We start from the raw sequence: 26691 nt of genomic DNA, 5'->3' as shown, positions 1-26691 counted from the left end.
CAGTGGTAAAGCATTTCAATAGAGCATACATGCCCCCATCTCTCTCTCTCTCTCTCTCTCTCTCCCTGCCCCCGTACCTCCCTCTCTCCAACCCTCCTTCCCTCTCCCTTTCTCCTTCCCTTCTTAAATGGGATCCTAGATGGAAAGCGCCCAGCATAGTGGCTGTCACAGAGCCCAGACCTCAATAAATATTATTGATTACTGCTAATATTATAATTATCATGTTCAAAAGGAAACCATAGCCCCCAGTCCCTTTGTGGTCACGCTTGAGAGTCAGAAAGCTCTCATAGCCTGGTGACCCATTCTGTTGTTTTTTTATACTCCATCCCTCATACACACACAGCATATTAAGAGTCTGTTCATTCTTGGGATGTGTGCGAAATTCCAGTTCCTGTCAGGAGAATTTATGTGTGGTTTTAGAGGGGATAATCGACCAGTTAGTACGTGCGCACTGATTTTATACACATACGCGTCGGCGTTTACAGCACACATTATAACATCTTCAGTCTCTGCCAAGAATGTGTATTTCTTAGCCCTGTGCATTTGCATATTATGGGTTCATAATTTCAAATAGCTGTAAAGATCTCTACAGGAAAATGTAGTCACTGTAGTCTGATGTTCTAAATCTCAATGTAGTAGTAGAACCGGGCTAATTTTTGCCCCTGCTAATGTACCAGCTCTGTAATTTTCTCACACACACACACACACACACACACACACACACACACACACCCCTCTGACTTTACTTCTAAGCAAGGATTTAATAGCTGGGAGCTGAGTTATGCTGCCTATTCCCTAGACTTCATTACCTTTCCAAAATATATCGTACACTTGGCACAATGTACTGTGGTCTTATTACAGATGATTAAAAAGAAAAGATTTGTCAAAATAAATGAACCCGCTGTATCTGATCTTCCCCTGGTTTGGGTCCCTCGCTTTCCACCCCTCACCCCACCATGCAGCTTTAGTCATCTGCCGTGCTTCTCGCTTAGCTATGCTCCCTGACACAGCAGAGAGCTCTTCACAAATTGCCCTTTCAAGCTAATATCACCAGAAAATCCAGCCACCCACACCTCACCCTCTAATCAGTCATTAGAGAACCTGCCATTGGCAGCACTTGATTTGACCAAACAAAATAGAGCAGCGGGAAGAAAAGAAACTTAGACGTTTTTAAGGTCTTGCAGGTACCAGACACCTGCATTTTAAAAACAGTCACGTGGAGATTTTCTTTTTGAAGTTCAGAAAAAAAAGGATGCCAAGTTGAAGTCTATTCTATCCCATTTCAGTGTAGGGAGAATTAAATAGCTGAGCCATAGGAGTCTTCCAATGTAGTGGTTGCAATGGAAATGCTGCAGAAGTTCACTGTCCCGGGGCTGACCTGGGCCACGGAATCGGCCAGGGCTGGGAAGGGGGTCCAGTGGCTTTCTTCACTGACTGGTCTGCTTTGCTCTTTTGTTGTTCAGTCAGAAAGTAAATGCTGCCCTGAAGACTGGGAACTGCATGCCCTTTGGAATATCTGGGAGGGTTCCAGCTTCCTTGAGGCAGGGGGACATCATTTTCCAGCTGCTGAAGTGGCAGCTGTCTGTGACTCAGATGCCGAGGTTGCTGACCTCAGGGTGCTTATGATCACCTTGCTGCCTCTTGGGTTGTGCCCCTTGTGGCTTATTTTTACTTAGGAACATTTGCTTTATTCCTGTGTGTGTGTGTGTGTGTGTGTGTGTGTGTGTGTGTGTACGTGTGTTCATCTTGAAATGTCCTGATTGAAACTTCCTTTAGTTTGCATTCGGAGCTTAATTGCAGAAGAATCAAATGAAAACTTTACATTATAAAAATTCTCTTTTTAAAACATTTTTAACAGCTTTATTGAGGTATAATTTATATGCCATAGAATTCACTTTATTTTAGGTTTACCATGCAATGATTAATTTTTAATGACATAACATACGTATATATATATATATATGTATAGATATATATGTATGTCGGAGACTGCGGAAGGGGGAGGAAAAGAAGGAATCTTTTGTCCTCCACTTGCATTCTCTCCCTTCACCTTCCCTGCAGAAGGAGCCACGTGGGCAGGAAGTGTGGAGGGCAGAGGAGGCCCGCAGGGAGGGGAATACACTCTGGGCAGGCGCCTCCTGCTTCTGCTTGGTCCCACCCTGGCACTTGGGGCTCTTCAGTGCTTGGACAACAACTGTTCCTCCCTGGTCATTAGCAGTTCGCAAATGCCAAGGTATTGTCACATCAGATGCATATTCATTAGCACATTTGGCTAAAACCATTTCCTGTTCTCACTCACAGACCGTGTTGCACCGGATTTCGGAGGTCATCCAGGCCAGTTCCCCTGTATACACACAGCCCAGTATTGTCCTTGGGGCTCAAGTAAGTGGTCCAGGGACACTCACTGGTCAGCAGTAGAGCTGGGGCCAGATCCTGGTCTCCAAACTGTCCAGGACAGTGGCATGCCCTTCTCACTGCACTGCCCTGTCGGAATGGCCTAACGTGGGCATGGGAAAGTGGGCAGGAAGGCAATGTGGAAGTTACCAAAGACCCATTTATCTCCTTACAGGCATCTCGTGTCCCAGCTCCCTAGCCCTGCTCCAGAGCTATCTTTTGCTGCTTTAAAGCGTCTCAGTAAGGACTCTGCGCTGTCCCAGTCTGATTTTTCAGCACTTCACATCATCTAGCAACCCTGAAAGGAGCAGAGGTCAGGTGGAGAACCCTCTCCCTCAGACCTTTATTCCAGAAGCAGCAATCCTTTGATTATACCTGAGAAGTCCAAGCAAGAAATTAGGCCAAACAGAGAAACAGCCATAGCTTGTACTTGGACTTCTGTGTAGAAACCACTGTTTTAAATCCTGGTTGCATTTTGTTGGTGTGTGTGTGTGTGTGTGTGTGTGTGTGTGTGTGTGTGTGTGTGTGTGTGTTTTAAAAGAAAGTTCTGAGAAAATGATGTTTTGGGGGTAAAAAAGAGCATTTCATCTTGAAGAATTCAAAGCTGTGAACAAAAAGTGAGTAAAGAAACCAATTGTATGTAGATGCAAGTAGTTATTAGATAACCAATGTGTGGTGGAAAGGGAAGATCTTATGCTTTGAAAGGCGAACAGTCCTTCCCTCTGATTCAAGGCACCATCACAGGGAATTCGCCCTGCTGGGATGCTTGCTTAGAAGGCTTTCTCTTTCAGCTTTTGCCAGCTGGTGTGGAGCCGAAAGCCGACTAGTGGGGCAGAAAGCCAAGGTTTCCCTTGTGCTGAGAGCCAGAGGGGGAGAAGTAGGTAGACAGCAAACCCAAATAGAGGAGCAAAGTCATGACAGTTAAACAGTGGCAGTTACAGCCAGACAGTTCAATGCTTGAGCCTGTAGCAACTAGTTGAGCCAAGAAGACAGGAGTATCCTAGAGCAGCGATTCTCTAAAGGGGGCCCCCGGACCAGCCACATCAGCATCTCCTGGGAGCTTGTGAGAAATGCAGATTATCAGTCCCCACCCCACTGAGACCAACTGAGTCAGAAATTCTACACATGAGCCCAGTGATCTGTAGTTTAACCAGCTTTGCTGGAGGTTCTGATGAACTCTGCAGTTTGAGAACCACAGCCTTAGAAAGAGTGAGGGTAATGTTAAGCCATGATCGATCGATAGCAGCTGAGGGTCGGAGTACTGATTCTGCATTGTTTGGTGAAGGTCACAGTTTGTTGTCATGTCTGGTTAATTTATCAATAATAAAGAGTTTTACTACCCTATAGAATATATAGTTGACTGAATTGCATGTCAAAAGTCCAGTGAATTGGACATTATACTTTGCCTTATAACATGTTAAGCCTAAAATATTTCCAATAAAACTTTATTACAGGTGCTTCAAAAACAACCCCAAAATCCAATGAACTTCACTCAGAAAGAGCATAAAAGAGATCTTGAGAATCAGATCGACTGGCTTTAACTCCTGGTTCTGCCACTTACCGGTGATGGGAAGTAGAATGTTACTTAAGATTTCTGAGCCTCTTTTTTCTTGTTGAGTCAAATCAGGGTGAAAATTACCTACTTTATGGAGTTCTTGAGAGTAAAGGAGGCTGAGAGACACCAGGTAGGCAGAGTCTAGCTCAGGGCCTCTGCCACACAGAGGACTTCATTTCCTGGGCAGGTGCATTTTGAAGGCATTGCCATCACTTGGTGGCAGTCACCCAGATGACCATGGCTTTGCTTCTCAGGAATTGAGCACTAGCATTGGAAGGGATTTGGGTGATACAGTCCACTCACTTCATTTTATAGATGAGGAAATGAAAGCTTGGAGATTTTAAGACACAAAGCTAGTTATTAGCAGAAAGAAGCCCGGAGCCCCTGTCTGCTGCAGCCCAGCTCAGCGGCGTTCTTGCCCAGGCCATTTGTCCTCACACGTTGACCCTGTATCACATGAAGGTGAGTGCGAGGGCCAGAGAAAGGGTCCTTGTTCAACTGCAAGGGCCTCTGGGCTGAGGAGAAGGAGCCTGTGGGCTGCCAGCTCGCAGTTGGGTTGTCCCTCTTGCTTGTCTCTCAATGCCTCGGTTTTCCTGGCGTGGAGAGCACAGTATGCATGCAGAGCCATGGCCGGTGAGGGCCTCCATGCCTTGGAGATGGTGGACTGCAGGTCTCGGTCTATCCCTGGAGAAGTGGAGGCTCAGAAAGGGCAGGTCTCGGGGTGGGCTTGGAACTTACTCTGACTATGAAGCTGTTGGAAGGTTTTAAGCAGGTGGGTGATATGCTGTGATTCTAATTTTTAAACAAGCACCAGCAGTTATTAAAAATTGGCCTCTAAGTATTACTCTTGGACTAGACTGGGCATGATAGTGGGAGGGGCTTTTACTTTGCATTTTATTTATTACTCTGGAGTTTTTTGACCATGTCTTACTTTTATGATATGTGTAGGCATTCAAAAAACTAACTTACAAAATGAAGCTCTTTTCTAGATCAAGGGAAAATAAATTCTGTGGCAAATATGTAGTGCTTTGGAAAAAATGACTGAAATAAATTGCTTAGCCAAAAAAAAAAAAGACACTATTTTTTGGTATGATTCCACTTTGACAAGAAAAATGTATTTATGTGTAGAAAAAGTCTGGAATAATGAATATTAAAATATTATTAAGATTAAAAATGTTTTTGTTTTAACCTGTGTTTTCTAATTTTTCTAGTATGAACATATATTACTTTTGTAGTTAGAAAAAATGATTGATTTTAATGAAAACACCAAAGAGTGATGGTGTCTTCGGTCAACCCAGTGGACTTTCCTTTAGTAAGCATTCCTAGGGCAGCCCTGCCCTTCCTGCGGATGTCCATAGTTTCATGTGACGTCAGTGATGGGGTCTTTAAAGACACCAGCAATGCTCTTCTGTTGGAAATCTTCTGACTCGAGCTCAGTAAGCGTAGGGTATCTTCCAATGTGGAGAAGGGATTCTAGAGAAACCAACATATAGAGAATTCAGAGAGCTTTCGCTCATTCATTTAGCGGTTCATTCAGAAATGCGTGTCAAGTGCCTTCTGTGCGTCAGGCCCTGTGCTGGGCTCTGCAGATTCAGTAGCGCATGAAGGAGCATGCTTACTTGCTTTCCCCCCAGCTCTCTCTTTTTCTGTATTGATCCAGTGCTTTGTTTTTTATCAGGAGAGAGTCTCCCTGCACATGAATGCAGCTCCGACAGGCCTCTTCAAGCTGGGGTTTTGCCCTGGGTGGTCTGGACGACAGGCTGTGAGGCCACCTGGGGGAATACCTGGTGGGGGGGAAGTCCTGACATCACTACCATTTATTAATGTTTTCTCTCTGCTAAATGCTCACACATATTTTCAATCTTTACAACAACCCTTTAGATGCAAGAAAACCAAGGGTCAGGGAAGTGAAGGGCCTGGAACTGCCTAATCAGGATTTGAATCCACACCTTTCCATCTGTCTCTTAGTCCCACTGTCTCCACCCTGCTCTTTTATGACCTAATCTATAGAGGTGGTGCAGGCCCCCAGGCGTTCACAAGGTCAACAGGCAGGCCCACCACACACACACACACACACACACACACACACACACACGGCACTGAACATCACTCTGTGAATACGTAAATGACAAAATGCAGTTTTGCTACATGCTAAGTTAACCTGCTACTTCTAGCCTTAAGCCTCCACATTAATTCAGACGGCAGGGCAATCATTCAGAAAGTGTGATGATTCAGACAGGGTTGGGCTGCAATGTAACTTGGTCCAAATAAAGACTGGAGGCAGGGGGAGGCCAAATAAATCCTGTAAACAAGATGAGAGGGTACAGCATGTGAACTCTGGGAGAACATCATTTGTAAATACTGATGTGCTCCTCTAACAGTCCTCTTGTCTCTACTGGTTCTGGATCAGTTATACCAATTGCTTCCATGTGAGATGGGCCAAGGTGCCCAAATGTTTCTCTCTTCCAGCTCTGACTTCTACGATATTAGTATTTGTCAGTCTAAATGAAATAAGATATTTAAAAATCAGTTTGCTAAAGCCAGCTTCTCTCAGGGATTTCCCAGTATAGAAGAAAGTAATACAAGCACTGCTGTATTTTACAGACACTTAAAAAAAAACAGTTACTCAGCAACAGTTTATTTGTTTTTTCTGTATCCTGACACACTGCTAGGTGGTGTGGGGAAGTCTGTGTGACAACATAAGACACAATACCTGATCTTAAGGAACACATTCCCTCAGCAGGGAGAAAACATGAATATCCATTGAAAGAAGATGAAAAAATACAGGACAGCATCAGAATTTGGTGGCAGACTATTTGGTATTGTAGACGGTCAGAGGGACAGCAGGGAGGGTGGGATAATGAGGGCAGCTTTGTGGTTGAGGTGAATTTTGAAGTGTGGCTGGGGTTTTGATTGGAAGGAGGAAACAGTCTTATAAAACAAACATGCATAACTAATTAGACCAGCATTTACGGTGAAAACCAGGCTTTCTTTCTCTCTTTGTCAGTTGGTACTTGTGATATTACACTATCAGCTGGTTTACCACTTCTGACAAGTTCCCTGCTTGTTTGTATCAAGGATATCGGGGCCCAGGTCCATATCCTCTTCTTGGCCCTCCCCCTCTGACCCATCTCACTGTTTGTTTCTCTGGCTTGAGGGAGGATAGAGGCAGAGACATGAAGGTCAGAACCATCTGTTTTGCAACCTTCTGAAATTCAGGGAAGAGATTTGCTGGAGGAGGCAGCTGGCCATAAAGTGATGCTACAGTCGACCTGAGAGTTATCTGTGGATTTCAGGTGACCAAGTTTTCTGTAGTCTTCACTACAACTGCCTATTAGAAATAAAAACCCATTCATTTTGAGCATCCATTAAAATGGAGGCTGGCTTGGTGGGTGGATGAAATACATTTCATACTGGCCTCCTTCTCTCTAGCCCAGCCAATGGGTATTCCCAGAATGCTGTTTGGTACACCTTATCTTTCTACCTGAAGACCTCCAGTGAATCCAGATTTCTGACTTCCAAATCCACTCTTGACTAGGCTCCCAGTCTCATTGTCTCTATGTCTTTGTGTACACTGACCCAGCTACTCTGCTGTCCCTGACATGGCAGGGCGTTTCATGCCACCTCCTAGTTTTGCTCATTAGAGCCCCTCAACCTGGATTGTTCTTCACTTCTCCTCTATTAAAATCCAGCTCATCTTTTAAAATTTACCATACATGCCTCCCACTCCAAGAAGTCTTCCTGGATCATCCCATGGGAACTAATTGCTCCCACAGCACTGTGGTATGAGAAAGGAGAAAGAGAATGGAGAAGCTGTGTGCTGGGCACCCAGGAGGGTTTAGAAGATTTGACAAGGAGAGGCTCCAGAGAGGTGTGGGGGATTTGGGGAGGAGAGAAAGGGAACCTTGAGAAATGATTCTGTGGGTTATCACTTGGTGTCCGATGTCATTCTTTGAGCTGAAGCAAGACAAGACTGGAATCTCCATTCATTTACTCTAGGTTGCTGGACTTCGCATCTTTGACTAGAGACTGGGTGAGGTGGGGCCCCTGGATTTATGCAGGTTACCAGTTGCATTCTCCCAGCACATCTATATACAAGCTGTATCTCACCATCCTACACTCGAGGTTCTTTTGTGTATTTCCTGCTGTTCTATGACCTGGGTTTTCCAGAAGAGCCCTGATTTGTGGTTTGGAAAATATGATGAGTGTGGGTGCACTCAGCCTCTTCAGCTTAGATTGCATTCCCCTCTTTGCCAAGCATCTATGCCCCTCTGTTTGCAGCACTGCACTGGCCAAGGTAAATACTTGTTGAATGGATGGGAGGAATAAGCTTTGAATCCAAGTTCACCTGGATGTTGGGTTGGTACATCCCTGTGGACTCTCAGCATTTGCCCTCTGCCCTTCCCTCCATCTCTTCTTTCCACCTTTCAATATCTAGCCTAGAGGATGCTTGCTATTGGTGGTGCTGGGGACAGAGTTTCTTGATCAAGCACACCAGCCGTGATTGTCCTTGGGGTGAATGGAGAAGCCCTTCCATCAGAGGTCAGCCTGCAATGTGTTCGCCAGAGAGTGCAACCTCTGCTTAGAGGACACTCCTACCTGATTGCATTAGACAGGGGCTGGGATGGCAGGAAAAAATGGGTGGAGAGTCAGAAAAAAGTGGGGGTTAAGAGCCCTGTCTTCTAGTTCAAGCATTCTATGGTTCTGTGACTCAACCATAAGGGGTTAAAGAGAATGTACTTGTGGGAGCTGGGGGTGGGGGGAGGGGAGAACCTCCTTCTCCTGGAATCAGGGCAGCTGAAAGGCCACTCTGAGGGAGCTTTGTAGAGACACATGTGGCTGTGTGTCTGCCGCACTGGCTGCCTGCAGCATAACCGTGTGGGCTGGAGAGGAGCGAGGAGCAAGCAGTGCTGTGCATGTTTGAAACCACAAATCACGACTCTGCAAATATCAAGGGTTTCCTGTGTATTTCTGAACTGCTAGCGGGAAGAGGTTAAAGGGACTTTTTGTATGCTTCAGTTGCTTCTAGATATACGTTCATCTCTGCCCTTCTACCTTCCACTCCCAATGGTGAGTGCTTTGTGGGCAGGTCTGCCTTTGTGTAGGGCATATTTTACCCCCTTTACAATAAATAGCACATGCATTTAGAATTGTAATGGGGATGATTTTGTCTGGGGCCTTCCACCCCCTCTGGCTGTACCCTCAAGGTAGGCTCTGTTATTGCTGAGCTGTGCAAATCCAGTCGGCCAGGATAGGAGCTGAAACCCTGACTTTAGCCCCTCATCATGATGTTCAAATCCAGTGACCCCCCCATCGGTCTCAGAAGAGGTTATCAACTGCTTCCTAACTGCTGCACAGGGCATTGTGAGAACTACTAGGATCTACAAATGTCACAAAGACCTACAAAAATACTTGAGACCTGAAAAGAAAATGTTGATTGCAAGTTGAAAAGAGATCTGCAAACCAAAAAATAGTAAACATGGAATAAAATGTCTACAGAATATATATGAGTTCTGCTGCAACTCACCTCAACTGTGCGGTCATTATAGCAACCCCATTCAGCCAAGGATGTGCATGCATTTGATACGGTGGCTGGGATGAGGTTGTATCCGACACTGTGACTTATCATCCAATAATGCCTTCTGCCACATCTTCCCCAATTCCTTTCCCAGCTTCCTGACCACACCCTCTGGTTTCCAGCAGCTTCTCTTCTGGGGATGTGGTGACAGGATGCAGGGACGGTGCTCCTTTTCCTACTTCGTTAAAGACTCACCCAGAGTGTTTTCAATCCCCCTGTTCCCAGTGTGTGGGAGCTCCAGGGGCAGTCTGGCTGGTTCCAGTGCAGGTGATGTGTCTCTTTTTTTTTTAATAATTAAATTTATTTATTTACTTTTGGCTGCGTTGGGTCTTTGTTGCTGTGCATGGGCTTTCTCTAGTGCGGCGAGTGGGGGCTACTCTTGGTTGTGGTGCGTGGGCTTCTCATTGCAGTGGCTTCTCTTGTTGCGGAGCACGGGCTCTAGGCATGTGGGCTCATTAGTTGTGGCTTGTGGGCTCTAGAGCGCAGGCTCAGTAGCTGTGGCACATGGGCTTAGTGCTCCGCGGCATGTGGGATCTTCCCGGACCAGGGCTCGAACCCGTGTCCCCTGCATTGGCAGGTGGATTCTTTTTTTTTTTTTTTTTTTAAAGAATGTATTTTATTTTATTTATTTATTTTTTTAAAAAAATTTTATTTATTTATTTTTGGCTGTGTTGGGTCTTCATTTCTGTGCGAGGGCTTTCTCTAGCTGCGGCGAGCGGGGGCCATTCTTCATCGCGGTGCACGGGCCTCTCACCATCGCGGCCTCTCTTGTTGCAGAGCATAGGCTCCAGATGCGCAGGCTCAGTAGTTGTGGCTTACGGGCTCAGTTGCTCCGTGGCATGTGGGATCTTCCCAGACCAGGGCTCGAACCCGTGTCCCTTGCATTGGCAGGCAGATTCTCAACCACTGCGCCACCAGGGAAGCCCAGCAGGCGGATTCTTAACCACTGTGCCACCAGGGAAGCCCTCTCCTAAATTATTATACTTATGTCCATATTTCTAAAGAACATGCATAAATGGCCACTTCTTGATTTTTCAGTTTTAGGCATTCTCTATTGGCTTCCTACTACTAGAAGGTGAAAATTTACCTCTTTTGCCACAGTTATCCTCCACCTGGTGCTACAATATGTAAATACATTCATCAATTGTATTATTGTTCCCAACTGAATCACTGCCTCCCTGTAAATGGATAATATGTCTATTCACATTGTCATGTGACTATCATACCTGTGGGAGGAATAATACAATTGACATTGAGCTCGGCCGTTTGATTAGCTTGGTCAATGGAATGTGAGTGGAAGCGATGTATTCCACTTCTGATCAGAAGTTTAAGAGACACTGCATGGTCTGGGTGAGTTACTTTTTTCCCTCTGCCAAGAAAATGGACATGTCCCCTTAAGGGGCTAATCCTTTAGCTTAGATCCTAGAATGAAGGAGACATATGGTGTAGTCATAGCTGACCCACAGCTATGCTACAGTGTTACATGAGTGAGAACTTTTGTAAGCCATTGAGATTTATTTTATTACTGCAATATAACCTAGTAAAATCTGACTGACACATCACCTCTCTATCTTACCAACACATTTATGTAGAAATATTGTGTTTACATTGTTATGATTGTGTACATGCTCTTTCCAGGTGAACCATCTAGTATCTCTGTGATGCTGTTCCTTTCTTGAATCACTCTTTGTTTTCCCTAAAGTTGATCATTGTATTATTTCTCATTTGCTTATGATTTCATGTTCTTATTACTAATTCAATCCCCAAATCCCCACCAATTGTTTAAATCTCTTCCCAAAATGTTCAGATTTTATTTCATTCAGAAATCCCTCTTTGTATCGCTGAAGTGCTCCAATCTGGACTTATTGATCTCTATGCCTGGTGCGTAGCTGTCATCTTCGTGTCACCTTGAGATTCCCTTTGACTTTCTCTTGTGTTGAATTTTCTCTTTCCCATATTCCGTGGCTTCCTGTTTCTTGGTTTACACCCCCGTATTGGCAGATCACATCGTCCAGTAGCTCCCTAAGAAGAGGTATGTGGGATATAAATTATTTGAAACTTTGTATGGCTGCAAGTATACTTATTCTATCATCATGCTTAATTACAGTTTGGCTGGGTATAGAATTCTAGTTTGGAAACCATTTTCCTTCAGAATTTTGAAGGCATTTTCCAATTTTCTTTTAGATTTCACTGTTATTATTGAGAAGTCTGAAACTATTCTGATACCCGATCCTCTACATGCCCTGTTTTTTCTTTCTGGAAGGTTGTAGAGGTTTTTAAAAACAAACTTTTAATTTTAGAACAGTTTTAGATTCACAGAATGACTGTGAAGATAGTACAGTGAATTCCTATGTACTCCATACTTAGTTGTCCCTATTTTGAACATCTTATATTAGTATGATACATTTTTCCCTATAAATTAACCAATATGGATATATTGTCAGTTACTAAATTCCATTCTTCATTCAGATTTCCTTAGCTTTCTCCTAACGTCCCTTCCTGTTCCAGGATCCCATACATGATACCACATTGCATTTAGTTGTGGTATCTACTTAGTTGCATTTCTGACAGTTTCTCAGACTTTCCTTGTTTTTGCTGACCTTGAGAGTTTTGAGGAACACTGGTCATATATTTTTGTAGAATGTCCCTTAATTGGGATACATCTGAAGTTTTTCTCATTATTAGACTGGGGTAATATGTTTTGGGGAAGAAGATCACAGAGGTGAGTGCCACTGTCATCACATTAAATTAACGCTACATACTATCAACATGACTTATTGTTGATATTAACTTTGATCATCTGACTTGAGACAGTGTTTGTCAGGTTTCTACACTTTAAAGTAACTCTCCTTTTTTTCTTCCTTTCCATAATTTTCTCTTTGAAAGAAAGTCACTATGCACCTCCCACACTTAAGAAATGGGGAGTTACATTCATAAATTATTTGGAATTCTTCCACGTAGGAGATTTGTCCGTTCTTTCCCATTGATTTACTTAACCAATTATTTATTTATATTACTATGGACTCATTTTATACTTTGGGTTATGATCCAGTACTACTTTATTTATTTTGTTGCTTAAGTTGTTCCAATTTTTGCCAGTAGGAACTCTTTCTGTTGGCCTCTGTATTCTTCTGACATACCCCCATCACTCTGTATATGTGTGTGTGTGTGTGTGTGTGTGTGTGTGTGTATGTGTTAGCACTTTTTTTACTCTCTGGCACTACAAGATGCTCCAGGCTCATTTTGTGTATTTTCTGCCCCAGTCATAGAACCAACCACTTCTCCAAGGAGACCTAACTCCTTTTATTGAAGAATGGTATTGGAAACCAAGATCTGGGCACTAGTGTGCTCATTGCTTCTGGGGTGTCATTGCTTCTAGTCCTTCTCAGATGACAGAGCAAGGAGATATATATATATATATATATATATATATATATATATATACTAAACTGAGTATATATACGTATCTGTAAATATTTCTATATTAGGTAAACATGAGTTCATACTCATGTTTCCAATACTAATCTATTACCACAGGGATTATTCTAGCCTTTGCTTATTTGTAACTGTCCACTCCAATAGTGAGAAACCTGGCTCCTGGGACTTCCTTGGTGGTCCAGTGGTTGGGACTTCACCTTCCAATGCAGGGGATGCGGGTTTGCTCCCTGACTGGGGAGCTAGGATCCCACATGCCTCGTGGCCAAACACCCAAAACATAAAACAGAAGCAATATTGTAACAAATTCAATAAAGACTTTAAAAATTGGTCCACATCAAAAAAAAAAAAACATAAAAAAACCCAGAAACCTGGCTCCCATCATATGTCATTCATTTAATATTTAGTTCCTTAATACATGTGTAATAATTTCAGAGTTGTCAATCTATATTCTTGTGGGAAATGACTTTATCAACTAGAGTATAGTTCTTATGTATAGTTCCTTTTTCTTTTAGTCTTAGGTACTCTGCTTATATCCAAAGCTACTTTGGTCAGCACCTTATTCCCCACCCCCTTCAGTGAACTTGTATATATAATACTTTTAGATTTTAGTGTCATATTCTGAATTCCATCCTGGGCTATCTCCACCTCCTAAATGATTAAAACATTTTCTCATGTATTAAGTTTTCCTCTTTGTGCTGTAAAGTTCTATGAGTTTTGACAAATGCTTGATGTCTTGTATTCACCGTTACAGTATTGTACAGAAAAGTTTCACCATCCTAAATATCTCCTGTGTGTCATCTGTTTCCCTCACTCTCCCCTGACCCCTTGGTAACCACTGGTCTTTTACTGTGTCTATAGTTTTGTCTTTTCCAGAATGTCCTATAATTGGAATCATACAATATGTAGCTTTTTCAAATTGGTTTCTTTCATTTAGCAATATACATTTAAGATTCATCCATATCTTCTTGAGGCTCAGTAGCTCATTTCTTATTGTTGCTGAATAATATCTCATTCTGTGGATGTACTACAGCTTGTTTATCTATTCACTTATTGAAAGACATCTTGGTTGTTTCCAGTTTTTGGCAATTTGAATAACGCTGCCATAAACATTCACATACAGGTTTTTTATGTGGGCGAAAGTTTTCAGATCAGTTGGGTATATACCTAGGAGCACTATTGTTTGATTGTATGGTAAGACTATGTTTAGTTTTGTTAAAAAATTGCCAAAATGTCTTCCAAAGTGACTGTACTATCTTGTATCTTCTCCAGCAATGAATAAGAGTTCTTGTTGCTCCACACCCTTGACAGCAGTTGGTATTGTCAGTTTTGGGGTTTTAGCCATTCTGTATTATGTAGTGATATTTCATTGTTGTTTCAATTTGCAGCTTCCTAATCACAAATGCTGTTGAGCATCTTTTCGTACACTTATTTGCCATCTGTGTATCTTCTTTGGTGAGGTATCTGTTCAGATCTTTTGCCCATTTTTTAACTGGCTTGTTTGTTTTCTTACTGTTCAGTTTTCAGAGTTTTTTGTATATTTTGGATACAAGTCCTTTCTCAGATATGTGTTTTGCAGATATTTTCTCCCTTGTCTGAGGAGAGAGTGGGAGAAAGACAAGCAATCTGGGGCTTTTCTTTCATAAATCAGAAGTTTCTAAATGGAAGTTAACAATTTTTCCTTTCAAACTTTTCCTTTCAAATATCTATGTTTTTCAAAACTTTTGCTATTGGTGTCATGTTTTAAAACTCATCAGCAAACCCAAGTTCATGGAGATTTTTTACTATGTTTTCAACAAGAAGTTTTATAGTTTCACATTTTAAATTTAAGTCTATGATCAATTTTGATTTTTTATGTGAGGTGTAAAGTCTATGTCTAACGAATATATATATATATACATATATATGTATACATATATACGTAGATATATGTGTATATATGTGTATACATATATATATGTGTGTGTGTGTGTGTGTGTATGTGTATATATATATATATATATATATATATATATATATATATATATATGGTTGTAATCCAATTGTTATGGCATCATTTGTTGACAAGACTATCCATTCTCGATTCAGTTGCCTTTGACATTCACAGAAAGATAGACAAAATGAAAAGGCAGAGGACTATGTACCAGATGAAGGAAAAAGATAAAACACCAGAAAAACAACTAAATGAAGTGGAGATAGGCAACCTTCCAGAAAAAGAATTCAGAATAATGACAGTGAAGGTGATCCAGGACCTCGGAAAAAGAATGGAGGCGAAGATTGAGAAAATGCAAGAAATGTTTAACAAAGACCTAGAAGAATTAAAGAACAAACAAACAGAGATGAACAATACAATAACTGAAATGAAAAATACACTAGAGGGAATCAATAGCAGAATACCTGAGGCAGAAGAATGGATAAGTGACCTGGAAGACAGGATGGTGGAAATCACTGCCATGGAACAGAATAAAGAAAAAAGAATGAAAAGAAATGAAGACAGCCTAAGAGACATCTGGGACAACATTAAACACAACAACATTCACATTATAGGGGTCCCAGAAGGAGAAGAGAGAGAGAAAGGACCCGAGAAAATATTTGAAGAGATTATAGTCTGAAACTTCCCTAACATGGGAAAGGAAATAGCCACCCAAGTCCAGGAAGCACAGAGAGTCCCAGGCAGGATAAACCCAAGGGGAAACATGCCAAGACACATAGTAATCAAATTGGCAAAAATTAAAGACAAAGAAAAATTATTAAAAGCAACAAGGGAAAAATGACAAATAACATACAAGGGAACTCCCATAAGGTTAACACCTAATTTCTCAGCAGAAACTCTACAAGCCAGAAGGGAGTGGCATGATATATTTAAAGTGATGAAAGGGAAGAACCTACAACCAAGATTACTCTACCTGGCAAAGATCTCATTCAGATTTGATGGAGAAATCAAAACCTTTACAGACAAGCAAAAGTTAAGAGAATTCAGAACCACCAGATCAGCTCTACAACAAAGGCTAAAGGAATTCTCTAAGTGGGAAACACAAGAGAACAAAAGGACCTCCAAAAATAAACCCAAAACAATTAAGAAAATGGTAATAGGAACATACATGTCGATAATTGCCTTAAATGTAAATAGATTAAATGCTCCAACCAAAAGACATAGACTGGCTGAATGGATACAAAAACAAGACCCATATATACGCTGTCTACAAGAGACCCACTTCAGACCTAGGGACGGAATGAGGGGATGGAAAAAGATATTCCATGCAAATGGAAATCAAAAGAAAGCTGGAGTAGCAATACTCATATCAGATAAAATAGACTTTAAAATAAAGACTGTTACAAGGGACAAGGAAGGACACTACATAATGATCAAGGGATCAATCCAAGAAGAAGATATAACAATTATAAATATACATGCACCCAACATAGGAGCACCTCAATACATAAGGCAAATGCTAACATCTATAAAAGAGGAAATTGACAGTAACACAATAATAGTGGGGGACTTTAACACCTCACTGACACCAATGGACAGATCATCCAGACAGAAAATTAATAAGGAAACACAAGGTTTAAATGACACAGTAGATTTAATTGTTGTTTAAAAGACATTCCATCTGAAAACAGCAGATTTCACTTTCTTCTCAAGTGCACATGGAACATTCTCCAGGGTAGATCACAACTTGGGTCACAAATGAAGCCTCAGTAAATTTAAGAAAATTGAAATCATATCAAGCATCTTTTCCGACCACAACGCTATGAGATTAGAAAGCAATTACAGGGAAAAAAACGTAAAAAACACAAACACATGGAGGCTAAACAATACGTTGCTAAATAACCAAGAGATCACTGAAGAAATCAAAGAGGAAATAAAAAAATACCTAGAGACAAAAGACAGTGAAAACACGACGATCCAAAACTTATGGGATGCAGCAAAAGCAGTTCTAAGAGGGAAGTTTATAGCAATACATTCCTACCTCAAGAAACAAGAAAAATCTCAAATAAACAATCTAACCTTACACCTAAAGGAACTAGAGAAAGAAGAACAAACAGAACCCAAAGTTAGTAGAAGGAAAGAAATCATTGAGATCAGAACAGAAATAAATGAAATAGAAACAAAGGAAACAATAGCAAAGATCAATAAAACTAAAATCTCATTCTTTGGGAAGATAAATAAAATTGATAAACCTTTAGTAAGTTGCCTTTTTTCCTTTGTCAAAGATCAGTTAACTACATTTGTGTGGGCCTTTTTCTGGGCTGTCTATTCTGTTTTATTCACCTATGTGTCTATTCTTTCACTATTCTTTTCACATCCTGTCTTGATTACTGTAGCCTTATAGTAAATTTGGAAATCAGGTATTGTGAGTCTTTCAATTTTGTTGTTCTTCTGTATTGTGTTGGTTACGCTAGGTCTTTTGCTTTTCTATATAAACTTTAGAATCAGTTCATCAAGGGCTACAAAATAGCTTTCTGGAATTTTTATTGAGATTGTGTTGAGTCTATAGATAAAGTCGGGAAGGACTAACATTTTAATATTGAGTCTTCTGACCCAGGAACATGTTTTGTTCTTGTTTTTTGCCTCAGTATTCTGAGATGTCATAATGATGTGCTTTGCCTTACAGTGGATCTCTTTTTATCATTGTGCTCATATTTTTATCTAAGGGCCCACTTGGCTGGCCTTTTCAATGTATAACCTCTGGGGCCTTTAGTTCCAGGACATTTTCTTGATTTTGTAGATGATTTACTTTTCTTTTTTATGCCCTCCCCCCACACCCAGTTCCCTCTTTCTAAGCCTCTCATTTGGAGAGTAGACCTTCTGGACTGGATCTGTAGTTCTCTTAACTTTTCTCTTTTCTATCTCTTTGTCTTTTTGCTTTACTTTCTGGGAGGTTTTCTTAAGTTTACCTTCCAGCCCTCTATTGATATTTCATTTGTTATATTTTTAATTTATAAGAATTTTTTGTTGTTATTCCCTTTTTATAACATCCTGTTCTATGATTGCAATATTGTCTCCCTGAAGAAATTATGATATATTTTTTTCAAGTTTTTTTTCTTCCTTCACAGTCTGTTTCTTCCAAGTTGTTTTGGTGTCTATTATTCAATTTTGGAGATTTCTTCAGTTATCTGGTTATTTTTGTTTATCTGCACCTATTTAAGAGTACCAGTGCAAGTGGGATTTGATGACCATGGGCTTCACTGGAAGATGATCTGGCTGGGCCTTTCTCTTGTGCAGTCTCAAATGTTATGAAGTCTTTATTTTTATTTTTTTAGTTGCAGTATAGTTGACATAAAATGTCATATTAATTTCAGTGTACCACATAGTGATTCATATGATACATCATGAATACATTAGGAATTGATCACCACGATAAGTCTAGTAACTGTCTGTCACCATACAAAATTATTGCAATATTATTGACTATATTCCCTATGTGGTACATTACATTCCCGTGACTTATTATTTTATAACTGGAAGTTTGTACCTCTTAATCATCTTCACCTATTTCACCCAGCCCTCACCCCCCTCTCTTCTGGTGACCACCAGTTTGTTCTCTGTATCTATGGGTCTATTTCTGTTTTGTTTGTTTGTTTTGTTTTTTTAGATTCCACATATAAGTGAGATCATATGTTATTTTTCTCTGTTTGACTTATTTCACTTAGCAGGATACCCTTTATGTCCATCCATTTTGTCACAAATGGGAATATTTCATTCTATTTTATGGATGAGTCATATTCCATTGTGTGTGTGTGTGTGTGTGTGTGTGTGTGTGTGTGTGTGTGTAATCATATCTTCTTTATCCACTCATCTATTGATGGACTCTTAGGTTGTTCCCTATCTTGGCTGTTGTAAATAATGCTGCAGTGAGCATTGGGGTGCATGTATCTTTTTGAATTAGTGTTTTCATTTTCCTCAGATAAATACCCAGATGTGAAATTGCAGGATCATACAGTAGTTCTATTTTTAATTTTTTGAGGAACCTCCATGCTATTTTGTATAGTGGCTGTACCAATTGATATTCCCACCAGCATTACACAAGGGTTCTCTTTTCTCCACATCCTTGGCAGCACTTGTTGTCTTTTTGATACTAGCCATTCTGACAGGTGTGCAGTGATATCTCATTGTGGTTTTGTTTTGCATTTCCCTGATGATTAGTGATGTTGAGCATCTTTTCATGTGTCTGTTGGCCATCTCTATGTCTTCTTTGGAGAAATGTCTATTCAGGTCCTCTACCCATTTCTTAATCAGATTGTTTGCTTTTTTGATATTGAGTTGTGTGAGATGAAGTCTTTCTTAAATCATGAAGTCTTTCTTCACAGTCAAGTTGGGGTCCTCAGAGAAGACTCATCTTGTCTCTTGCCTGGAGAGTGACATTTTGAGGTTGGTGCTCTGAGTACCCAGTGGAAGAGGAGCCTCGCCTCAGTAACCAGAATTCAGCTGGATGATCTTTAATCCCCCTGTTTTCAGCAAGGTAGGTCTCTCCTCAATTCCTCCTGGTGTCTCCCAGTCCAGAAAGCCTCTATTTATTTAACAGAATAAACCTCCCTCTTCTGCTGTGCTGGGCAAGGGGCCGTTACTAGTCAGGGAAAGAACCTGGGACTCTAACTGCTTCCTAAACAGGTTGCCAACCAACCTTCCTTGTTTTATCCCTCCCTTCTTCTCTCTTGCTTTCGAGAGGGATTGGTACCACCAGTTTCTGAGCTGTTAAGGGGTTTTGCAGTATAAATTGGATTGGTTGTCAACTTCCCCCGCAGCTGGCTTAGAATTCAGCTTTTAGGGATTCCTGGACCATTCACCACTTGTCCATCTGATTTCCAGCTTCAGAAATTCTGTTACTTTTATCTCCTCTCTGGTTCTTCCCATTTTTGTCTATTTATACTTACTTTTTAAAAAGCTGTCATTCCAATAAGGCTTGGGGAGGAAGCAGAAGTAGACGCATATGCCTAACTAGCCATATTTACCTGGTAAGGCTGATATTCAAGCCCAGCATCTGTTCTGATTTGGCTGGGATTGGACCTTAGCATTTGTTAAAGATTTTGAATATTACCCCTGTCCAGACATGGTTTCTCCTATTCATCCTTTAGGATGAGTTCAGATGTTACCCTTGTGCACTGCTTTATTGTCTTCTTCCCTCCCCCCATCTCCCTCCCCCCACAAGAAGACTTGGCCGTCTCTCCTCTTGAGATCACATAGACTTTGCATTCACCGCTCTCACCGCATTTACTGATGATAATTTGTACAATTGCCTCGCCCTCTTAGACCAGAAGCTTTGGCGGTGGGTGGCAGGCACCTCTCATTTGTCTTTAGGTCTCCACCACCGACCCAATGCTCAGACATCAGTAGACTTACTAAATGTTTGCTGCATGAATAAAAGCAAAACCAGGTGCTTTGTGGGATGATGCTTTGGGGGTAGGCTTGCCTGGAGGCATTCCCCCCATCCCCTGTGACCTGCATGCTGGGCTGGAGTGGGAACCCAGGTTGGGTCCCTGAGGGCTTGATCTCAGCCCTCTTTCAGCCCCTGGATTCTTTCTGGGAACCTTTTTTCTCAGCACTGACCTTTTTCCTGAAGACTTTGTCTATGTGCCTAAGTTTGCGATTAGAAATATTGAGAACACAGTGGGGATGGGAGGTGTTGGTACATAACGATCTCTACCCTCTTCAGTGTTCCTGTGCACCAAAGACAGGGCCGTGCTGGGTGGGGGACTGGTGCAAAGCCACGGGGGAGGTGTCATCATTCTGTAATTGACACGCAGGGCAGCTCTCTTCCCTGAGGCAGGCCCAGAGCATTAGCAGAATGACAGCAGCATTTAGAGCCCAGCCACCTTGCTGGACAGGTCTTACAGTGACACAAAGGCAGGGAGTGAAGCTGAGAGGGGTTCTACACCCCAAACTGCAGATGTACAGAGTGACAGCCTCTGGGGCTGCAGGCCCTTGGCTCTGCCTTCCTCCCCAGGCAGCAGGCTGTTCTTCTGGCCCTAACAGGGCTGGGGGGATCCAGAATGTCACAGCTGACTGACAGCCCTGCTTCTAGCGATGGGGCCTGGCCTTGGGCTGATTTCAGGCAACCAGGGGCCTTTCCTCGGCCTCAGACATCATGCCCCCAAATGGTAATTAACTAAGTGCAGCTGACTCACTTGGGACGCCAGAGTTTTGCAAATGAAATGACTTTTCAGTCACACCTGCGTAGTGTGACTGGCGAGGCCTGGAAGCCCTTCCCTCCAAATCATCATCTGGTCATGTACTCTGGGGGTCTTTTGATACCTAACTTAGAAGTGGGGTACCAAAAGATGATTTCTTTGGGTCAAGACATTATCCTGTTTAAAATACAAGTAGCCTTAAGAAGAGCACATTGAACCAGTATTCATCACTGAAAACTTAATGTGGATTAATTTAATGTACTCATTAAACTGCTAGAAGTACAAAGAGTTCTTAGACTGCCTCTACTTCAGAGCTTCTCTAAGTGTGGTTGTTGGACCAGCCACATCAACACCACCAGAGAACTTGTTAGAAATGCAGACTGTCCAGTCCCACCCCAGAACTGCAGAATCAGAAACTCTGGGGATAGGGCCCAGTCATCTGTGTTTTACAAACCCTCCAAGTGATTCTGATGCACACCTCAGTCAGAGAAACACTGCTTTTCAAGATTAGGAAACTTTAAGAAAAGCCCAAGAAGGTGAGGGACTTGCCTGGGGTCACAAAGCTAGTTGATGCCAGAGCTGTCATTTTCAAATGACAACTGGTTGCCAGGATCCGGGGAGGAATTATTAACATTTATGGAAGCCTCTCTCCATGCAAGTCTCATAGCAGGAGTGTTATCTCACTAAATCCTCACCAGGATCCTGAAAACTGTCCCCAGTTTGTAGAGAAAGAAGTTGCGGCTCAGTGTAGTTGAATAACATGCCCGGATAGGGACACGAGTTCAATCCTGATCTCTCTCTCTTTTTTCTTTTGTCTTCTTTGGCAACTACATTTGTTGTGTGTGTGCATGTGCTCCCGAGTAGACCGTGGAGAGTTGCTATTCAGACCCTGCTGGTAGAGGCGGGGCACTCTAAGTGGTCATGTTGGCATTCTGAGGGCACTCCTCTCTTGGGGGTGCTTGCCCACTTACTTTCTTCCCAGCTTTGTTTCTGGTTGGGTCCTGACTCCAGTCTGGAGGGACAGAATGAGAGACACCCCCGCTGCCCCCGGCCTTTCTGCCCACCGTATTTCCATCTTGGCCCGGGAATTGGATTTCCTAGTTGATCTCATGCTTCTAAGTGTCGTTGCTGTTCAAGGAAAGCCAGAGCCTTACTGACTGTGGCCAGCACACCAGTCAGGAGCGACTTGGGGTGGGGGAAGGGGTTCCCCCACATCTGGGAAGGGAAGCAGGGCTCCTTGGGAGCCCGAGGGCACAAAAGACTCTGAGTCGGGGAGTGGGAGGGGGAGCGCAGGCAAAGCCAAACAGAAGAGGAAATTAAAGAGGCTCGAGTCTCCCGCCAGCTTCCTTTGCTGCATTTTTGGCAGGGATCGGCAAAGCTGGCCTGTCTGTAACTTTCCAGTCTGTCTGCTCATTGTCTTGCCCAGAAATACCAGATAAAAGAGACCATGGAATGAGGAGTGAGGAGCTCGGGTCCCACCCTCAGGATATTCCACCAACATTAACTCTCTTTCAGGCCAGCACCGTCTGTGCCATCTGCCGGGGTCTAGCCGTTTTCACAGCTCTCGCCTCTGCGGTGTGATGGGTGGGTTGGCAGGGGATGCAGGCAAGGCGTGTCTCCAGAGAGCTCCTCACCGCTGGCCGGATATCTGTCACGCTGCCTGTCTTGTGCCTCAAGTCCCCCCATGAGCACCATTCCATTGAGTTTCCCGTGGTCTCACGTTAAAGTAGAATGCCAGAGGAAGGATAACACCTAATACCTTGCTGGTGAGTGACTCACCAGGTTCTAGTTAAATGGGTAGGGGGTTTAGGGGAAATGGGCCAGTTGCTCTGAGTGGAGGCTTCTGGGAAAGAGCGGGACTACAGCAAGAGCAGATAGGATGGCAGAGACAGCTTTGCCAAACTCAGAACCACGTAAGCTGGTGCTGGAAGGGACCCCAGAGATGCCAGAGAAGGGACTGCCTTGCCCAGGGACACTGAGCCAATGGGGGACAGAGCCAGACAGACCTGGCCTGTTAGAACTCTTTCAAGAGCCCAGTGTAATCATGCGTCATCTTGTCCCTCACCTCAAGCCTCCTCTTTTCGTGAAGAGGTCCTGCAACTTGGTTGAATCTCTGCTTCAAGAAGAGGTGACTTTCTGCAGAAAGTTTAAAGTGGGCTCTATTTGTGTGGTCGTTAAACATCTTCTGAAGGTCTCCTGGGAACAGATGCTAAGGCAGGCTCTGGGAAGACAAGGATGGGGAGAACGCTCTCCTTGTTCTTGTGGAGTTCACAATCCAGGGGGCAACGCACAAGGTAAAGCACAAAAGCTAAGATACAGTGTGAGCAAGAGCTCTCTGGGAGCTGGAGAGGGGGATGCCTCTGGTCAGGAAGAAGCTGCCCCCAGCTCTTCTAGGGAAAGTCAGGGTTGGGGATGCTTGAGCTGGGAACTGAAGAATGAGTTTGCTAAGCATATCGAGGAGGTGGGAGTGGGGGGAGGTATAGGCATTCCACATAGAGGAGACATCTCAGGTGGGAGGGGGCATAGCCCTTCCAGAACCTGTAAATATGGTTGAATCACGATTATTGAAAGAGTGTGTTTAGGGGAGGGCCAAGAGACAGCCCAGAATGGGGGGCTGGGCCAGGCCATAAAAGCCATTGAGCATGGCGACACTAAAGGGTTTGGACTTACCTCCTGAGGGCAGTGGGGAGCCATTGAAAAGTTTTATTAGTCAATCAATGCTAACTGTCCAATAAGCAACCCCTAACATGTTAATGGCTTAACCTCAAAGGTTCAATTCTACTCCAGTGAAGTCTGCTGAGACCTCCAGAGTCTGCAGCGGGAGGGGAGAGAAAGACGGAGAAAGCATACCAGCTCATAGCGCCCTCAGCCTGGAAGTGGCACATGTAGTTCTACTCGTAGTCTGTCGGCCGGAAACAGTCACATGGCCCCAGCCTACCTGCAAAGGAGGCTGGGAAATGTCGGGAGGCACAGGCGTGCCTGGAGAGCATGAACAGCTGCCACAGGAGACTTTAGTCAGGAGAGTGCTGTGGTCTGATGTGTGATTTGGGATGTTCACTCTGGCAGTGGACTGAGGAGGGAGTTAAAGGGCTGCAAGCGTGGAGACGGAGGCCGGACAGGAGGCTCTTCCAATTGTCTGGTGACAGAGCTCTCCCTGCTCCCCAGTTCTCTGCAGACTGCAGCGGGGTGAGCCTTCAGGGAAGGAAGGTGGGTGGAGACTGCCATGAGGGAGGCAGACGGCTCAGGGGCGATGGGAGGTCAGTGACGGACGCAATGGGCAGCCGCACGTAGGGCTGCAGGGCTCGCAGTGGGCCTGACTGAGCTGGGGGTGTTATTGGCCTCTTCAGAGTTCAGGGCCTCCCCGAGTGTGAGCTGTGCTGAGGCGGGCCTCCTGCCTTTAACCCTGTGTTCTCGGTGCTCCAGAGGTCCTCACTTACCATTTGGAGCGAGTGAGCACGTGGTAAATGAAACCGTGGGTGGAGTGAAGGGGCTTGGAGGAAGAAGGGAGCTGGATGGAAGCATCTCTGGGAAAGAGGAGCCTTGAATGGCCTGTCTTCCAAGGTAATAACACTTCTCTAGTGTTCCTAAGCTTCATTGCCACCTGTTTGTAGCTCTGAGGAGTAATGCAAGCTGCCACTTCAGAAGGACTGTCAGGTACTTTCAGAGGAAGCATTTGCTCATGAACTTCTGCATAGCTGTGCTCATTTTAACCCAGTGCCTGGCTGTGTCCCCACTGCCATCTTCCACTGGTAATACCGTGGGGACGGCAGGCCTCCTGCCCAGCCTTTGCTCTCCTGGTTGCCCTGTCTGATGTCAGGCTCTCATGCCAACCTAAGGAATAGATGTCCCAAAGCTGGCAGCGGGGAGGAAGAGACCTGAGTTCTGGTTTAAACTAGGCTGCTAACTTCCTGGATGATCTTGCAAAGTCATCCTGTATTTCTGGGCTTCAGTCTCTTCTGTTGGGTGGGCGTGGGGATTTTAAATGAGAGATCTTCAAGCTCTGACATTTCCAGCTCCACAGGATGGAAACTGAATATCCTAAGGGCCCAGCAATTTTCAGAGCACTGCTTTTTCAACTAGAGGCAGGAATACCGGGAGGCATATTGGGAGTTCCCAGAGGTGGTCTGGGCGTGGCAGAGCTCACCGGTTTTTCCTGGGGCTGCAGAAAATGGGGGGTGTGGGTCTCAAGTGTGGGCCTCTTCCTTCTCTTGCCTCTTTGGGAAATGAACCCCTTTGAGAAATGGGTGAGAGCCACAGGCCATCTCTCCAGAAAAGCACATGGCATGCACAGAACCATGTACCAGACGCACACCCTCTTTTACGTTTAATTTTAGGGGCTCATGGCCTCCCTAAAATGCAGCTGGGCTATCTGCCTGCTTCTCTCTCCCTAGTGGGTTCTGGGTTCCTTTTACAAATCCAGTGCTTGCTCCTGAGCCAAGTTGTGGAAGAGCTTCAGGAGCCGAAGGAAAGTCCTCAGAGGTGTTTGCTTTGACCTCACAAGGGATTGGATGAGACCTCTCTAAAGAGAGGCAGAAAATCAGCGCAAATTTATATGGCGACAGCTGAAGGCACTTGATAGGTGGGGTGTGTGTGTGCTTGTCTGAGAGAGAAAGTTGGGGGGCAATGTGGGTGTATTGGCACTCTTACCTTGATAACATGTCTTCTGGGAGGGATTCTCTACTTTCTTGTAATTAAGCTTTTTATTTTGAGATAATTAGAGATTCGCATGCAGTTATAAAAAATAATACAGAGGAATCCCTTGTATCCTTAACCTAGTTTTCCCCTTTGGCAATATCTTGCAAAATTATAATACAGTATCACAGTTAGGATATTGATATTGATACAGTCAAGATGCAGAATGTTTCCAACACTGCATGGATCTCTCCTGTAGCCCTTTTATAGCCACGGCCACTTCCCTTCTCTGCTCTCATTCTCTACTTAACCTCTGAAAACTAATAATCTGTTCTTCATTTCCATAATTTTATCATTTCAAGACTGTTATATAAATGCAATAATACAGTATATGTGTAACTTTCTGGGATTGGCTTTTTTCACTCAGTGTAATTCCCTGGAGATTCGTCCAGGTTGATACATTTACCAGTAGTTTGTTCCCTTTTATTGCTGAGTAGTGTTCCACAGTATGGATGGACCACAGTTAGTTTAACCATTTATGCATTCAAGGGCATCTGGATTCCTCTTTGACTCATTGGTTATTTAGAAGTATGTTGATTTGTTTCCAAGCGTTTAGAGGTTTTCCTGTTATCTTGCTGTTATTGATTTCTAGTTGGATTCCTTTGAGGTCAGAGAACACTCTCTATATGAAACAGAGAATGAATTCTGTATGAAAATTCAGTTCTTTTGAATTCACTGAGATTTGTTTTATGGCCCAGGATATAGTCTATCTTGGCATTTGTTCTGTGGGCACTTGAGAAGAATGTACATTCTGCTGCTGTTGGGTGGAGTGTTTTGTAAATGTTGATTAGATTCTGTTGGCTGATGGTGTTGTTGAGTTATTCTATATCCTTGCTGATTGCCTAGTTATTTTATTAATTTTGAGAGAGGAGTGTTGAAGTCTGCAAATATAATTGTGGATTTA

At 43.3% G+C, this 26691-nt stretch overlaps 1 protein-coding gene across 2 annotated transcripts in view; it reads left to right on the top strand.

Annotated features, from left to right (window-relative positions):
- ZBTB7C (zinc finger and BTB domain containing 7C) overlaps window positions 1-26691 on the top strand; it is a 373879-nt gene that overhangs the window by 16386 nt on the left and 330802 nt on the right. The window lies entirely within an intron of this gene.

The sequence above is a fragment of the Balaenoptera ricei genome, chromosome 14 (genome assembly GCF_028023285.1).
Source record: "Balaenoptera ricei isolate mBalRic1 chromosome 14, mBalRic1.hap2, whole genome shotgun sequence".
NCBI classification, from domain to species: Eukaryota; Metazoa; Chordata; class Mammalia; order Artiodactyla; family Balaenopteridae; genus Balaenoptera; species Balaenoptera ricei.
The sequence above is the reverse complement of the archived record's forward strand: the minus strand, read 5'-3'. Positions and strand labels throughout refer to the sequence as shown.